Consider the following 19439-nt stretch of genomic DNA (forward strand, 5'->3'; position numbering starts at 1 on the left):
TAAATATTTTCAAAAACTGCTTTAGATAGCATTTTAAAACTCTTTGGCTTTCTTTCTTTGAACGAGCTGAATCCATCCTCCATCCTTCACTACCAAATTTGGCCAAATTCTCTTCTTATATAACTTTATGAACATGAAGATTTAGCTCATTTTTCTCACTTAGGACTGGTTGGAGGCCAGATTTGAAGCATCATAGTTCAACCTATTTCAGAGGATAAAATTTTAGATGATTTTTTCCCTCTGCAATCTCATAATACCAGAAACTGCCTACAGGATTTTTGTATCCTCAAAATGCCTCTCTTTCTCAGACAGAAGAAGTGAGAAGTTAACCAGTGGTTTCTTGCTGACTACAATCTGAATCTAAATCTTAAGCTTAAGCACAAGAATTTTTCTAAACTGGACATAATTTACTGTGAATATTCATTCCATGAAGACTGCCTTTCCTATTTAGGGAATAGATCACTAGCAAAGTTTCAAAAACAGATGAGAACATTGCTGTTCTTCTACCCCCAGTAATATTGGATAGACATTGCATTAAGAATCAACTACCCTACTGAAATAAAATGAATTCAAGGCACAGAATAATATAATTTGTCTTCAAAGGAAAGGTAAATAGAATCCTGGGCTATATCTGGGTGCCAGGGGAATTAATTTTGTTTTTAGATTTACTATTTTCCATATTAAACATTCAATTCTAAAATTTCTCCTATTTATGTTTATGCATAGATATTTTCTGTGTTTTATTATTGTTTCATTTCTTGGCTTTCTTTCTGCCACGATGTCATTGTTACTTTTCTTTCTGCATTGTATGAAAGAAGCAAAGGAGAATTGGAATTTCTAAACACTTTCTATGTGCCAACAAATATTATCTCATTTGATTTTGATAACAAGCTATTGGTATTGTGATTCCCATTTTAAGATGGGGAAACAGAGGTTCACAGAGATTAAGTAATTTGCCCAGAGTCACACTGCTAGGAATTGACTCCAGACCCAATACTCTATTCCCTATCTCATTTAGCAACTTCTGGCATTATAGTTACTCTTTGTGCTCATATTCTTGAGTTTAAATCTGGCCTCAATTACTAGGTATAGTTGGACAAATCCCTTAACCCTTTCCTCTCAGTTTCCTAATCTGGAAAATGAGTTGGAGAAGGAAATAGCTAAGTTGATAGCTACTCATAGGCAGTTTTGCTCCATTAATAAACATTTATCTTGCCCCCACTTCCTTTTCAGTTTGAAGAATATTCAAGAGGACTAATATAGGTTGAGGAAGAATGGTAAAATGAAATATGTGTCTGGGGTTAATTAAAAAACCAGATTCCCAATCTCATTGGTCTTTGTAGGTTCATATGTTATGGCTCAATGTACAGAGGCTAATAAGAAGTTAATGCTTAGCTAGCCACAACAATCCCAGGGAGAGATCTGATGAAGCAAAATTGAAAATGAACATTCAGAAGCATATAACAAGTTGTAAGCTAGGAAAATCAATTAAGCAAGAAGTTAATCAACAAGTATTTGATAAGAGCCTATTACCTGCCTACAACAACTTGGCACTAAGCTAGACACTGAAAACGTAAACACTGAAAATACCTTACTCCCAAGAGCTTCTATTTTATTGAGGAACTTAAAGCACATTTATAAGGATAAATGGAATAAAAACTAAATTAAAACAAGACTTGGAGGCCTAGGGAATAGAGCATCAAGCCTAGAGTCAGGAAAACTCATCTTTTTGAGTTAAAATCTGGCCTCACACATTTCCTAACTGAGTGACCCTGGGCAAGTCACCTAATCCTGTTGTCTGAGTTTCCTCATCTGAAAAGTGAACTGGAGAAGGAAATGGCAAATCAATCCATTATCCTTGCCAAGAAAATGTCAAATAGAGTTATGAAGAGTCAGATATGAATGAAGTTACTGAACAACAACAAGAACCATGAAACTAGGAATCAGTCTCATATGCTGGGGACTTTTGAATAATTATGAGAATAATTACAAGAAAGGAAAAGATAGAGACAGACAGAGAGACAGAGATAGACAAACATAAAGAGACAGAGACATAGAAAGACATACAGAGAGACAAAGGTAGAAAGAAACAGAGTCAGCCAGCCAGCTAGAGACAAAGACAGAGATGGGGACAAAGACTGAAAGAGATAGAGAGAGACAAAGAGAGGAAGAGAGAGACAGAGACAAAGAGAAACAGAGAGAGGCAGAGAGAGACAGAGACACACAGGGAGAGTCAGAGCCAGAGAGAGAGCTAGGGAGAGAAACAGAAACAGAAACAGAGGGAGGGAAAAAAGGGGGAGTGGGAAGAGAAAGGGGTAGGGGGGAGAGAGAGAGAGAGAGAGAGATGTATGGATGTATATAGATCGCTTTAAGGCGCCAATGCATTTTACATTTATTGTCTCATTTAATTTTCTTTATAATCTAATGAGGTTTGTTCAGTACATATTATTATTACCATTTTATAGATCAGGAAGTTGAGTGTTAGCAAGTTGAAGTGACTTCCCCACCACTAATAAATGATATAGTAAGAATTAAAATCCAGTTGTTTTCACACTGTTTTCAAGGCCCCACTTGACTAGCTTGTCATGAATAGCTCTTTCTTTAATGGAGGAGGGAAACTGTATCTGCTATGCACCCAACAAGGTTCTATTCTGGAAGTTATAGGGACAAGAATGAAACAAGACTAGGGGTTTGTATTCTATTGGAGGAGATAACATATATACAAAAATGCATACAAAATAAATACAAGGTAATTGAGGGGTGGAATAGGATGAGAAGTGTTAGCAGATATGGGTGGGGATCAAGAAGTTTCATAGAGATTGTGATGTTTGAGCTGAGCTCTGAAGGAAACTAAAATGTTTCTAATGATGGTGATGGATTCGAACTGACCTATTCATTTGTTCTCACTTAGTTCCCTTAGTAACTGAGGACTTTCATTTGCATGACAGCCTCCCAAGATTATGGTCCTTGTCCTAGAATAGAACAAATACAACTAGTCTTTCCAAGGATAGAAATGATGACAATTCAACACTTCAGTGTCCATTTTAAGGGCTCATTGTGGGTGAAACATCACATTAAGCACTTGAAAGATCTATCACCTATCTTTTGCTTTATCAGTATATAGATATTTATAAAGAGATAGTTGATATATAGACAGATATAAACTTATAGACATATATAAATAATTTATCAACTATCTTCATATGTATGACAATTTTTTTAAAAAAATCATTCCATCAATAAACATTTATTAAATGCTTGCTATGTGTCAAGAACTATGCTAAGCACTGGGAGTACAACAAGAGACAAAAGGCAGCCCTTTCCCCAAGGAGCTCACATTGTAGCAGAATAAAAGAGGTGAAGGGGTAATTAATTGCTGGAATACTGAAGAGGGAAGGAATCTGAGATTTTGACAAAATGGGGAATGATTTTCTACAGACAAATCCCAGGGAATAAGAAATTGAATGAATTGCTCCAAGGTCACATAGCTAATAAAATAGGAGGCAGGTGGCAACAAGGGTCTACTTGTCTCCAAATCCAGCAGTCAGAACCACTGCACTTTTATTACCATTTTCAAGTAAGTAAATTCATGACAATTTGAAATGCAGAGAAAGCATCAAAAAAGGCTCAGCTAGCACCTGAGCTGAACCTAGAAGAAAGATAAAGGGATTCATTTTAAGTATGAAATAGGTTAAATGAATGGCCCAGTTCACACTGCTAGTAAGTATCAGAATTCAAGTCTCTCTGGACTCTAGATCAGCTCTACTCCATCACACATAGTTTCTTAGCCATCTAGGTGATGAAGAGCAGAGTCCTGGACCTGAGTTCAAATCTAGTCTCAGACATTTATTATTTGTGACTCTGGGTCTTAACCTCTTTCTGTCTGAATTGTCTCAAATGTAAATGAGAATAACAATAGCACCTATTTCCCAAGATTGTTGTGAGGATTAAATGAAATTTAATTCGTAAAGTTCTTAGCCCAGTGGCTGGTGCACTTTGTGCTTGAAGAGGACCAAAATGGCATCATTACATTGGACTCAAGGTCCAGTCTGACTATGACTGATCAGACCAATGCAATTCCAAAGCTTGGAATGTTCTCTCAGGTCAGGCACAAATAGTCCTTATGAACTTGGATATAATAGGAATATAGTCGACACTTAAATGCTTGTTTCCTTTTCATTAACTGAGTCATGCACAATAAACTTCTCTACCCTGGATTTGTTGCTAGGGAAATCTGAGCAAAGTATGGCATGCAACCTTCCAAGGATGTGCCTCATCACTCATTCATAAGCAACAAATGCTATTCATACAGTGCCTCATATGTAAAATTCACTGTTTAAAGCATTGGGAATGGTCCTTATTTATGACACCAAGATATTGAGTTTTTATACATATTAAATTCCCAGGTTCTATGTAAGAGGTACAACAAAAATCCCTAGGTAAACAGAGTAGGGCTGTGTGAACCATACTCCTAGAACCCTGGTGAGAGAAAAGACAGAAGGGGAATAATTATGGATCTATTCTTTCTGGCACAGACCATCTGGAAAGAGTCCTTACCTTCCTTCCCTCCTCTCCACTTCACTTTTTCTGACCTAGACATCTCCCCTTTTTTTCTGCTAATAAATAGAATGGCAATAATGATAGAACCCCAGTCATTTGCTTATTTGAATTTAATGCAACAAATATTTAACAAATATTAACTATGCACAAGGTACTATTCTAGATAATAAGGAATAAAAAGTGAGAAAAAACATAACATAGTCCTTATTTTCAAGAAAATTGTAATCTAATAGGAGGGGAAAGTATCCATGGTTTTGAAAGTTGTGCAGTTGGTTCCAAAAGGCTTAGATACTGACAAGGTATTTTTGGTCTGGAAAGAGAGAGTCTATCCCTCCGTCTCTCTCCTACTTTCTCCAATTTTCTCTCTTTTCTTCATATGCACATCCACACAAACACAGACACACACTATTTTTTAAAATTTGTTTTGTTGCAAAGACTATCTCCCTTGATGTAATAGTCAATAGTAATTCATCTTTACTTTCAATTGGGAGGTCAAATGATATATGTCTTTTTATCCCAGGACCTAACACATTGTCTGTCATACAATATATTCTTAATGTTGACATATTTAGTATTGCACCTGAGATTAAGTAGGTCAAATCAAATCAATAAGAATGAATAAATTACTTGGACGTAATACTAATGATTTAATTACTTGGATAATACTTACTTGGATTAATAAATGCTTGGATATAAAGACAAACAATGGATGATCCTCAAAGAATTTACATTCTACTAGAGTTTGACTAGCTCAAGCCATTTCTAAATCCCATGCATTAATAAATTAGACTTAATCTGAAGCAGGGGAATAGAAAGCCAGGACAACCAAAACTAGGAAGGAACGGGACATAGTTACAAGTTGAGTAGCCCTGGAGAGGTTACTAAAAGAAATGGAACATGACAAACTGAATAGATGAAGAAAACAATTAGGATGAGAACACTAAAAACATAAAGATTTCAGGACTGTACAAAATTCCATTAAAGTAGTGACATCTTTAGAAAACCATTGACAACAGTGCCTTCTCTATTTTCATTGACTGAATAATAAGATTAAAAGAATAAGTTTGTGTTTATAGCTTAATTTTCTACTAGACTATAAGTTCCATGAGAGCAAAGAAATATCTTGTCTAAGTCTGTATCTTTCCTGTACCTAGTAGTATTCTACACACGATAGTAAATATTTATTGAATTAATGAATGTGTGAGTGAAAAAAATTAAATGGTAAATTCATTTTGTCACAGATATGGGGGAGGGAAGTATTGGAAGGAAGGGTAATATTCATCTATCCACATATTTTACAATTTAGTTCTTAAAGGAAATGCTTTGATGGGCTCCAGGTACCAAACATTTTTTTTATCACTGATCTTTAGCAGAAGTGAATTTAACCTTTGCCAGAGAGTCAAGTATTATAAATATAATATATGTTTCCTTCTTTCCCTAGTGACCAGGCTGAACACAGGATGTCTAAGTCTTTCTAAATAATGTTTAGTGTTGAAGTTTCTTGTTAAGATTTGTCTTATCTACTCAAGCAATAATTGCTCCAATTCGGTAAATCGGATTACAAAATAATTATAAACACCAAATGCAGTTCAAATTGCCTTTTACAACTTCAGAACGATCAGGAAGAGGGTGTTAATTTGCTGCACTGTTGCTCAGTGTATCTCTAGGGCCATTAAAATAAATGTTACATCACCACAGCAGGCAGTTCCAGGAAAACAGAGAAAATTCATGGCCCTAAAAGACCCACTAAACATCATTCAGCTCTCATACATGGCATGTGCTTCATTTCAAGTCTCCCTCAGAATGTAAATAAGTAGAACTTTGTGTTGGTTAGATATTTGAATTATGATGAGAGTAGGAAAGAGTAGTGGACTTGGAGTTAGGTAGACTTGAGTTCAAACTTCATCTCAGACACTTATTGGCTTTTTCCATTCCAAATGACCCTAACAAAATCATGTAACCATGTTTCCATATCTGTGAAATGGCAATAATAGTAGCACAAAATTGTGGTGGTGAGGATCAGTTGAGATAACTTATGTGAAGTATTTTGCAAACAATAAAGTGCTATGATCTTGTTGTCATTATTTGGTTGTTTTCATTCATGTCCACCTCTTTGTGATAGGTTTTCTTGGCAAAGACATAGGAGAGATTTGTCATTTCCTTCTCCAGTTCATTTTACAGGTAAGAAAACTTAGACAAACAGGGTTAAATGACTTGTCCAAAGTCACACAGCTAGTAAGTGTCTGAGATTGGATTTGAATTCAGGAAGATGAGTCTTCCTGACTTCAGATTTAACACCCTGTCTATTGTAGGTAGTACTTAAATGTTCCTGACTGAAAAGAGCAGAATTCAAAAAGGCTTTACCTTTCCTAGCCCTAAATGCTATGTAAGACTTAATTTAGTTTAAGATGGCATTACATTTTTTAGGTTGCCATGTCAGACTATTGCTTCATGCTGAGCTTACTGAAAATCCCTTCCTTTTTTTCCATTCCAGATGAAATGCTAATCTAGTCAATAAATATTTTTTCAATACGTCCAATATGTATAAAAAATGATATGTGCCATTCTCTACTAACCACTGGAAATACAAAGACAAACAATGAAATGGCCCTCAAGGAATTTACAGTCTACTGGGGCTTTACTAGATCAATCTAGTTCTGAATCCTATGTTGCATAACTTGAGAAATGCACTAAAACATGGGATTCATGTTTTTTTTTTTTTAATGCACTTGGTTTTGGTCACCAATAGTCTTCTCTTTGCCAAGATCTTTGTCAAGGCTTGAAGAATAAAAACCTTCCAGAATGTTTATGCCCCTTCTTGAGACTGGACTGCACCCAACATATCACACAGGGAAAGGAGAACTATCCAATTTCCAAAAGTTTTTGAGTTCCCTCGACAGAACTCTCAGAAACTTGGTGCACTATTTATTAATCCAGATAGTGCATATGACATTTTAAAAACTGCTAGCCTATTACAATTTAAGCCTACTGCCTCCAGTTCTTCAGCAAAAATGGAAAATAACTAATAATCATGTTCTGTGGCAATTCATATTTAGCTTTTACATATCTGATTCTATAGTTAGCTCAAAGGAAGTGGTAGCTTTGGTGCTTTCTCAGGAAGGATTTAAATTCAAGAGACTGCCAAAGGAACATTGCATGAATCCTGGGAATTTCACAAAGAGACATCCTAAAATCTTAGTAGAAATCTCCAAACTTTCCATGTAAGAATGGACCCTTAAGGGAGCTAGATAACTTGAGTTACCTTCATGAAATTTCCACATTCTTATGTTAAGAAATCTATTATCTGGATCTATCCACACACACACAGACTCTCATATATATAATATATATATATGTGTATATACATTTACACATGTATACAGAGACAGATACACAAAGAGACAGATTTAGAGAGAGATATACAGGCACAGAAAAAGAGAGAGAGAGAGAGAGAGAGAGAGTTGAAGGAGAATATAGAGGTAATCTTATTTTAAGAATGAAGAGATAATAGGATGAGAGAACTTACAATAGGAAGATAGCCTTGAGATCTTCTTGTTCAAGGTCTTCAATTTACAAATGAGGAAAATTCATTTTGAAGAGTTCATATGAGTTGGTCAGCATCACACAGGTAACAAATGGCAGAGTCCAGATTTCAATCAGGTCCTCTGATGGGAAATCTAATTCTTTTGATATTTCTTTATGACTGCCTCACAAGTCCCCAAACTGGGATGGGATACTAGGGTCTTTTTGTGTTACTATCTTCCAAGAATGCCTTTGCAGTGAATGTTGGGGCAGAAAGGAATAAATCAATTCTCTTGGTCTTCTTCTAGAAACAAAAAGCACATTGCTCACATTGTTTATTGTCATTTTGTCCCTAACAATATGCAGGGCCTTATCTGAATTTACAGGTATTAGAATTTTTCATGCTGATTAAGTAATAATTACTCTAATCATCAGGATAGCATATTAAGCAATCAACCAACCAATAATAAATTAGCAAATCTTCATGAATACCTTCTTTATCTTATACTTATAAAGTTTATTTTTTGAACCTAAATGTAAGACTTTACATTTATTTAATGTAATCATGTTCAATTAAATCCATCTTGATAGGCCCTCAAGGTAGCTTTAGATCTAAGCTTTGTCACACAATCTAATAGCTATAACAAACTGGCTCATACTGTTCCATTGACTTTATCAGTTACTGATCAAAATATTAAACAGCATGTATAGGCAGATTGCTTCTTCCCATCCTTCCCTCACCCTTTCTTAGTTCTAGTTTCAGACCTCAAGATTCCAGGCGAATACATTTTAACCATTTACATTTAGAGATTCTCCATCCCTGGTCAAATGTACTAATTTCCAATATTTTAAGACATGGTTTAAAAAACCCTGAAATTGATTTTCTGACCCTGTTGTTTTTATTCTGCTGGTGCCCTTTCCAAATCCACCTTAATCTTTTCAAGTCCTTGCTTTCAATCAGCAAAAGTTATGAAAACCACTACCTGTCTCCCTAAGGTCTTCAATTTCTTGCTCAAGACTTTGTCATCCTTAGTGATGTTTTCTAAATGCCTTCTGGCAGCACTACTAATGAGCTTCTCTGTCATGTCTTGGACAGAGCTCTGGGAACACAGCAGGCTTCTCTCTTGTTAATGTCAGGGAAATAATTTTATTCAACAAGCATTTATTAAGGACCTACTTTGTGCCAGTCACTGTGCTAGCAATGGAAGCTGAAAAATGAAAGAATAACCCATGCCCTAGAGTAACTTATGGGAGAAAAGAAGCTAAGTATACCTCAGTGGGAGCAAGATGCCAAAGTAGGAAGACAGGGATGGGTTCAGTAGGAAAAGAAGAAGAATCAACTTTAGGAAGGATGGTATTTGAAGATAGGAACATGAGTCTGAATTTTGTCTCAGACACTTACTAGCTGTGTGACTGTGGATGTCTCTCAAATTATATGAGCCTTGGTTTTCTTATCTATAATTGGGTGGGGAGAAGGGAAGTGTCTTAATGGCCACTAAGGTCCATTCAACTCTAAATATGTGATGCTACAATCCTATTATCTTATGAATAGAAATGACTCTTTTGCAAGGAATGAAATGAAGAATGTGAACATAAATGAAAGTTCTGAAAATCTGAGGAGGAGAATTGAGGGTACAAGTTCATCAGGTAAGTATCTAAGTCACTTAGAAAATAACGACAAAGTCATCTGCCTCCGGGGTGAGGGCTAGAGAAAGAGGTGATAGAAGAGAATCAAAGGCTTTGAACAGATAATATGTGAAATCAGTGACTTTCTTTCTTTAAAACTCTCCTTTCATTTGATTTCTCTAATTTTCTGCAGAGGATATGCTCTGGTTGAACTTTTTCTCATTCATTACTTCCCTAAGGCTTCCTTCATAAGATTTCTCTCTAGTATGAATTCTCTGATGTCTGAGCTTCTCTCATCAGGGAGTCCCCAATCATCACTACTTATCACTTCATCTTCTGACCCTTCCTGGTCTCTTTCCTGTTATTCTCTGTGGATTCCAAAAAAAAAAAAAATCCAGGACTTGAAGCTACCATCCCTGATCTACCAATACAAACCTATGATTCTAAATACAAGTAAAGGAGAAAGAATGAACTGAGTATTTCTACATGCCTGAGACCACCAGGTTTGAAAGTATCAGAAACTATTTTATCTCTCATTTTCTTCTTGGCTGTCATGACTTTGGTTTGGGGTGGCTGAGGTGAAGAGGTACAGAAACTGCATTCAAAGGGCTTTCACTTAGAGGTAGAGGTTATTAAAAAAAAAAAAACCTTCAATTTAGAGCTGAAAGAGATTTTAGAGATTATCTTGACTTGGGGTCTGTGACCTAGTTCTTGACTTGGGGTCTGTGAATTTAGTTTCTAATAATATTGAGATAACTTTCAATAATAAAGGTTTGAGATGTTTTATCTATGAATTTTATTTTATGCATTTAAATACATCATTCTGAGAAGTCTCCAGGGACTGTCAGAAGGCTGCTATACAAAAAAAGGCTAGTAATTATGATTTAGTACAACCCACCTATTTTATGGATAAGAAAACTGAGAAATAATGATATCAAATAACTTTTTCAAAACCATTTAATTAGTATTAGATCTAGCAATTAAAACCATGTCCTCTGACACAAAATGTTTTTTTTCTTTCTTCTTTTTAATTTATATTAATTTCTAATTTGTTTTTCCTACTTCTTACTCCTGTCCCTATTGAACATCAACAAAACCAAAAATAAAGTTCTCATAGCACACATAGTTTTAGCAAAACAATTTTTTTTTATGTTGGCCATACCCAGATCTCTGTCTTTGTCTCTGTCTTTCTCCATCCCTTTCCCAACAAGAAGTGAATGGTGTGCTACATCTTCAGCCTTATGAATTTGTGTTTTTATCACTGTGTTGATCAGAATTCGTAGTTTTTCAAAGTTGATTTTCCACTACAATATTACTATCGTGCAAATTGTTTTTGCTAGTTTTCCTCACTTTTCTTTGCATCAGTTCATAGCAGTCTTCTGGATTTCCATTAAAACTATTTGTTTCATTATTGACTCAAAATTCAGTGTTCTTTTCATTGTTCACACTTCCTCTCATACCTAGAAAATGTCATAGGTATGATATCATTTCTATACTGTATCCAGGTCAATACTTCTATTTCTATGAACTTCTATATACTATCAGTACTTTTATATCTAGACTTTTATCTCTGCTGTTGGCAATGAGTAATCTATGTGAGAAAATAAAGGGATTACTTTTCAGGACATCAACTTCAGAAAGTTAGAGATGTCCCTTCTGAGTCTCCTTAATGGCTCAAAAAAGGTATATTGAATTTCTAATTTTACACATTGAATTTACTGAACCTGGAAGGAGATTGATTGACTATGGAGAAGGTGGATTGATCTGAAAGTATGATTCTCTGTTCTGATCAACTTTCAGATGGGTGTGATCTTGGTGAAATCCTTGTTCTTTTGTAGAGTGTTCTAGATCACCCCTGGGACATCTCTGAGCCATGGTCATACAATTTGACATATTATCCTCCTCTTCTTCATCCTTCTCTTCTTCTTCTTCTTCTTTATCTTCTTCAATTACAGTTATAGTGTTTGAAGGTTCATAGAATACATTCTTCACCACAACTTTGTAAAGATTGTACAGATTGCATTATCCCAGGAGTTGGATTTGATGACCTTAAAAGTCACTTATAGCTTTAAATCTATAATTCTGTAATTACATCAGGAAGAAAACATAAATCATTGTGCTGATGAAATGAAGGCCATGATACACAGAAAGAATGTGTATCGTTATTTGTATCACCTCTTTCATTGGGACACAGTTGCACAGGAGAGACTAGAATTACTCTTTTACTTTCCTTTTAGTGGCAATTGGAGTGATTTGCCCAAGATCTCACAGCTAGTAAGTGTTTGAGGATAGATTTGAATTCAAGTCCTCCTGACTTGAGTGCTAATGCTCCATCCATTGCATTATCCAGCTGCCCCAGCTGGATTGCTCTTTTCAAAGGTACAGAACTTCCTGTCTTTTGCTACTACCTTCATCAATAATGATTTCAAATAATTAAGGGGAAAAGTTTGGGAGAGCAATGCAGCAAATTAGCTCTCAGTGAGGTTTGGATTAAGGGAGCATGGAATAAGGGGAAAGCATATGCTACGATATGGTAGGTTCTAAAGGGAGGCTGGCCAGATGGTTGGAGGTCCCATTCAAGGGGTAATTCCCTAGCACACCCCTGAATAACATCTGATGCTAGTAAGCTGAATGACTTAGTTTGACAGTATACTATCATTAGCACTGCCACCATCAATCATCACCATCAGACTTTGTTAATTGAAATGCTCACATAAGCAATGGCAACTTATGAATATGGGGCGTTAGCATACTTCAGGACACGATAAAAGCTTGCAGTCTGTTTACATATGTCTGTCACAGTTGCAGCTGCCAAGAAGCCCCGAGGCCTTTGAGAAGCAAGTGTGGTCCCTGATGAATGAGAATAAAGCACTAAGCCCAATGAGAAATCCAATTTATTTCTCTTAACCTTCTAGTTACCATGGTATAGTTGTGGGGATTCTTAACCTGGGATCTGTGAACTTTTTTTTTAATATTTGAAAACCCAGTTTCAACATGATTGTTTTCCTTGATAATCCTCTGTGGTTTATTTTTTGACATTTAAAAGCTTTATTCTGAGAATGGGTCTACAGATTTTACCAAACTGTTGCCAAAGGGACTCATAAAATACAAAAGGAATATAGACCCTTGGTGGTTTTGAAATCAGAGAGCTGAACTCAAATCTTAGCTTTGTTTCCTAGTATTGCTGTGAGCTAATATCTCCTTGACTCAGTTTCCTCATCTATCAAGAGACAGGATTGGGCAAAATCCTTATAATTGCTTATATGTCTAGGTCCCATGATGCTAATTTCATTTTGTATAGCTTTCCTCTGAACAAACTGATTAAAAAAGAAAAAAAAACAACAAACAAAAGAAAACAACACAGCAACACACACACACACACACACACACACACACACACACACACTTTTGATATCTGTAAATTCTGGCAGTAATTATAAAAAGAAATAATGGCAAATTAACTTATGATGTTCTACTGCACAGGGGGGCACCATGAACAGTCCTAGAAATGTGGCCTGCTAGCAGGGAGTCTATGTGTATTAATAAAAATAAATATTCATACTACGAGATCTGCCTCCCAATGTACCTACTGGAAGAACTGAGGACAGCAGCTGAGAGAAAAAGCCAGGAATTTGGTGTTACAGAGCTTTGAGAGATAAGAGAACAGACTGTCATCTGGAGGAATGGAAGAATGGTGTTTACTGTTTTTGATAAGTTTAAGATGAAAACTGAAGTGATTTGTGTCCTAGGTCTGAGGACAGGCTGTTCAGAATGGGAACGCATTTCAAATTTAAAACATTTTTATTTTTAATTTATGGAATGAAACAAACATTTCCATAACAGTGTAATAAAAGGATGATCTCACATGAAATTGTAAATCTATTATGTACAATTTGCTATTCCTTTTAAATATATAATAAAGTTATCATGTAAATTTCTTTTTTCCCTTCCTCCCAGAGAACCAGTCTTCCCAAAAGATTCCTTAGAGAGAATCCTGAGAGATTCTCTTAGATCGAGAGAATATTTGCTTCCCCCATTTCCTATTCCTGGGCAATTTTGTCTGGACTGTCTGCTTACCTTTCACTTTAAGTTACCTTCTATCCTACTTGGTTATATGAATCCTTCCAAGCCACCATCCAAATAGATTGTAAGTTCCTTGAAGATAAGGACAGTGGTGTGTTTTTTTTTTTAATCTTTGTATCACCAATAGGTAGAATGATGCTTTGACAATTTATTGTTTTGCCTTTGGGTTCTATTTTTTGTGATCCCATTTCAGGTTTTCTTGGCAAGAATTCTAGGGTGTTTTTCCATTTTCTTCTCTGGCTCATTTTATGAATGAGGAAACCATAGGGTTAATTGACTTGCTGGGGTCACAGCAAAGTCTGAGGCTAGACCTAAACTCAGAAATATAAGCTTTCCTGATTCCAAACCCAGTATTCTGTGCACTATGGCACCATTTAGCTGCCTCTTCTGCCTTATTGGTGAGCTTCTCTGTCATGTCCTGCACAAAGATTTGGGAAACAGCAGGCTTTTCTTTTGTAAATATTGGGAAATAATCTTATTTAATAAGTACTTATTAAGGGTTTACTTTGTGCCAGGCATTGGGCTAGGAATTGGGAGTAAAAACCAAAAGTGATTGCCTTCAAGTAATTTGAGGCAAATAAGCATGCCATAGAGGGAGCAAGATCTCAATAGTATGTGCTTAGCAATTAAGTGGGGCCATAGTGCATGAACTGCTGGGCCTGGAGTTAGGAAGACTTCATCTTCATGAGTTCAAATCTGCCCTCATATTTAACTAGTATTATGTGACTCTGGGCAAGTCACTTAACCCTGTTGACTTTAGCTTTCTCATCTGTAAAATGAGCTATAAAAGGAAATGACAAACCACTCCTATGTTTGCCAAGAAAACTCAAATAGACATTACTAAACAATAGTAAATGCTTATTGATTGTAGGATCAGAGATCTTAGTGGCCACTTAGTAGCCACTATGGCTAACGTCATAAGTTAGTTTGCCCTTTATTTTATAAATCAGAAAACTGAGGTCCAGATAAGTTATGAGATCTATTCAGAAGTCATACAACTAAATATGTCTGATACAGTATTTGAACACAGATCTTCCTGATCCTGAATCCATTATTCCATTAATCATACCAGTTAGCTGACCCAAAATAGTCAATAATACCCAATAGCCTCCATTAACTTCCCCTGCAAATCTTTCTTAGTATCTGAGATTGGACTGGTATGATGAAGGTAGCAGATTTTCAATTGAAGTGAACCAAAAGCATGGCTCATGTGAAATTGTATATTTGCTTCTCTGCATTTTAATGCCAATGGCTTCATTGCCTCCTGTGGTAGCATCACTCACTCACTCAGGAAATCAATAAACATTTATTAAGTGCCTACTACAATTATGTACCAAAATATTAGCGATGTGAATTGTTGGCAACATGACCTCCTTCCCAGTTAAGACATTCAGAGATAACAATGATAGAAAAAAAATTACATTATGATTGCTCTTGACTCATTGCCCTCAACTCTGGAAATTTTTCCATTAGGCTGGGCTGTATTCTCTCATAGCGTAGGGAATGGCAAAGGATCTTGCAGGTTGCCTTTCTGAGACAATGCTCCTTTGAGATGGGGACCAAGATCACAGACTCACAGAATTTCAGAGAGCTACAGGACCTTAGTGGTCTTTGATTTAAACTCAAATTCAAAAAATAATATTTTCTACAAGATATCAGACAAGTAGACATTCATCCTCAGCTGGAAAGTTGCTACCTCCTGAGACAGCTCATTCTACTTTTGGAAAACTAATTGTAGGGAAGTTTTTCTTCTCTATAAAAGTCTAAAGTTTCCTCTTTGGAACTTCTAATCACTGCTCCTCCCTTCTAGCTTCTAAAAAAGAACAACCCCTCTTCCACATGATACCCCGACAGACCTTCTTAGCCTCAAGTAAGAACATCCAGGGCAGACACCCATCTTGTTTAAGCTTTTTGAAGTGGGCAAGTACAGAGAGAATTCATATTTTAAAAGTATGAGGTAACCTAAGGGGATTTGTGCTGTCTTTTAATCCTGCTATGTAAAAGATGGAAGAAAATCTCTAGGGCACATTTGTATAAAAAGCTGCAAAAGACTTTCAGAGTTGTAAGAACCATGGCAATCATGTGGGGTCATGTAAAATGTGGCAGAATAGTAGGTAGCCACTATAAGACTAAGAAGGATATAGCCTAAGAGAACATACTTAAAGAGGAGAGAATATAGACTCTAAAGAGTAGCAGGATAACTGAAAATGGAAAAGCGACCTGTCTAGTTAGGGCAATTAGTTTTGTGACAACTGTGACTCAACCTCTTTCCAAGTAGAGTGGGGAGGAAGAAAAAAGCTTTCCCTAGCAGGTGGGATATAATTATTCTCTTGCTAATTGACCTTATATGTGAATCCCCTTTCTATTCTTCACATGGCTTTTAATAGATCAATTCTTTGTTTAAATAGCTATTATTAGCCTGATGCTTGTAGGTGAATTGAAGACCCTTAGTGAAGAGTTACTGTAGAAATAAGCTAAATTCAGATACTCCCAGGACCAGAGGCTGTAATAGGGGCTGAGTCATTATTGAGAAATTGTTAAGACAACCAATTCCATGTCAGCTCTGAGTTGTAATTGAGAGCCTAGGGATACATTTGCCATGGCCCCCAGGTGGCTAACTCCACATTCTGCAGAAATGTTTGACTCCAAATCCAGCACCCTATCAATCATGGCAGCTAGCCATCCTGGTGTTTACAAAGTACTTAATATCCATCATCTCATTCGGTAAACTCTGGTAAGCACTAGTGGTATCTTTAGTTTTATTTTTACCTATAAGTGAATGAATGAATGGAAGAATGGAAAAAAAATTCCACATGTTAAATTGTGAGTCAAGCTCTATAGGTATGAAACATAGGTTCTGTTCTCAAAGAACTTACACACTATTAGTGAAGAAAACATATAGGAGAGTAGTGACCAGGGAAGATATGTTGGTTTAGAAAGTTAAAGTGATGTCAAGTGGAGCCAAAGAGGAATATATTGACCTATCCTTTCTAGTAGCAATAGTAATATTAGTTTGATTAGGTCTGGGGGAAGCAGTGTGGTAAAGAGAAGAGAGTATGACATGAAAAAACAAAGCAACTGGAGAAAAGGTGGCAGGAACTTAAGTAAAACTTGACTAGCTTAAATATAAATAAGGCACTCACCAATCTGATGAATGTGGGAAACTGAGGCTTAGAGTCTGTCCAAAGTTTGAGAATTGGTAAGAATGTCAGATATGTCCAAATAGAGGGTCGTCCAAATTCAAGGCTCTTTCTACTGTGCTATGTAGCTTTTCATAAAAGCATCAAAAGCTAACATGTTAAATATTCTGCATATTTTAAAGGAGGCAGCTAGGTGGCTCCATAGAGCATAGATAGTCCTGGAATCAGGAAGACTCATCATGAGTTCAAATCTGGCCTCAGACATTCCTAGCTGAGTCACTGGACAAATTACTCAACTCTATGTACCTCAATGCAATCTGTAAAATGAATTGGAGATGGAAATGGCAAATCACCCCAATATCTTTGCCAAGAAAACTCCAAATGAGGTCATGAAGATCTGGACATGATTGAAAATGACTAAGCAACAAATATCTTAAAGGGCTATATAAAGGGATATTATTATTAATTATTGTCCTGCCACTGGACTTTTGGTGACTCTGGAAGAGTATAATACTTACAAACTTTTCACAATTATGCTCGCTTAAATTCAATTCATGATCAAGTGGAGACATCATCTGTGGTCATTGATCCTCTTCAAAAACTAAGATCTAACAATAGCAATAAATCTCAACATTATTATTTATGTGATTACAGAATCAACAGGACCTTAGTAAAGACCATGATAGGTGGAGCCCTTAAGTCTTGTTTTCAATTGTACAGGACTTTTGATCCTTTACCACTGAATTGGTCAAAGTGTTTATATGTTTATGAGAGGGCAATTGGGATGGTGAAGGAATTCAAAACAATGCTATATGAGGATTCGTTGGAAGAATTAGGGCTGTGTATCTTGGGGTTTTGTGTAAGATAAGGGGAAGTGTGAGGCATAAAAATAATATTCAAGTACAATAAGAGTACGGAAAAGGGGTTAAATTTGATTTTCTTGGCCCCAGATGTCAGAATTCTGCTCAGTGGGAAACTCAGAGATTCATACTTCAAGTGGCAAAATCATAATCTGAGAGTTAGAGATCTCAGTTGTCATCTTGCTCATCTAAAGAAAATCTTCCTAATAATTAAGAGTTGTTCCATAGGGGAATAGGATGCTGTGGGAGAAGGGATTGTCTCCAATCACTGGCATTTTCCAAATAGAGAGTCAATGGCCATTTATGCAGACTCTTATAGAGAAAAGTAAATAGGAGACTGAACTACATGAGCTCAGAATTGTCTTTTAACATTAAGATTCCATGTGAATCAATCTTGGAATGAAAGATATATACTCCGAAGACTGAGGATCACATTTTTGAACTCACTCTCTCTCCCTCCCCCCCCTCTCTCCTCTCTCTCCCTTCCTTCCATACCTCCCTCTCCCCCTCTTTCTCTTTCTCTGTGTCTGTCTCCCCCTTTCTCCTCTCTGTTTCTCTCTTTTTGTCTCTCTGTCTTTGTTTCTCTCTGTTTTTGTCTCACTGTCTCTGTCTCTCTTCTCTGTCTCTGTTTGTATTGCTCTCATTTATTAGCCACAGCTTGAAGCAGATAGAAAAGTGAACACAAACAATCCCTTCCCATTCCCTCTGTCCCTTCCATCTCTAGCCTCCACTCAGGATGAAGAGAACAGAAAAACAACAGACTATTCTGCAATAGGCTTGATGCTCTCAGGAACAGCAGGAAAAAAGAATAAAATCTTTCCAAAGAATTAGAAAAGAATCATCTCCCCATAATAACAATAGCTGCCATTGATACAGTGATTTAAGGTTTGCAAGACACTTTGCATCCAGTACCCCACTCAAGTCTTGCAACAGTCTGGTGAGCAGAGCACCACAAGTCTTATTATATCCAATCTTAAAGATGAGGAAACTGGGACTAAAAGAGATTGGATGATCCACTGAGGGTTATAGAGCTAATAATCTTTCTTCTGTGCTTTTTACCCCTGTGATCTTGGTCAAGCTACTTAATTTCATTGTCCTTGCCTGATTTGTAAAACAAAGGGGTAAAATTAGATAGCCTCAGAGATCTCTCCTGTCTTGAATCTATGATCATGTTTCTCTGAGATGTTTCATCCCAAGTCTTCCTGACTTCAGGTCCATTAGCTGGATGATAAAGTGGCTAAAGTGATGGACTTATAGTCAGGATAGCCTGAATTCCAATCCATCCTCAGAAACTTACTGGTGGTGTGATCTGGGCAAGTCATTTAAGGTTTCTATGCCTCAGTTTCTCATCTGAAAAATGAAAATAATAACAACATGGTATTTATTGTGAGGATTACATACACACACGTATATATACATATCTATTATATCTTCATATAATATACATAGGTATACACATGCATATATTTACATTTGTTTGTTCATGTATTTATGTAAGGTGCTTTGTAAATGTTAAAGTGCTATAGAAATGCTAGCTATTATTTTTATCACCTCACTTCTAGTTTGCCACAAAAGGTCATACTGATTACAAGAGCTAGTTGAATGATGGTCTTGTTTCTCAAATAAAGGAAAAGAAAGGATCTAGATA

This window comes from Antechinus flavipes, chromosome 4, assembly GCF_016432865.1.
Source record: "Antechinus flavipes isolate AdamAnt ecotype Samford, QLD, Australia chromosome 4, AdamAnt_v2, whole genome shotgun sequence".
NCBI lineage: Eukaryota > Metazoa > Chordata > Mammalia > Dasyuromorphia > Dasyuridae > Antechinus > Antechinus flavipes.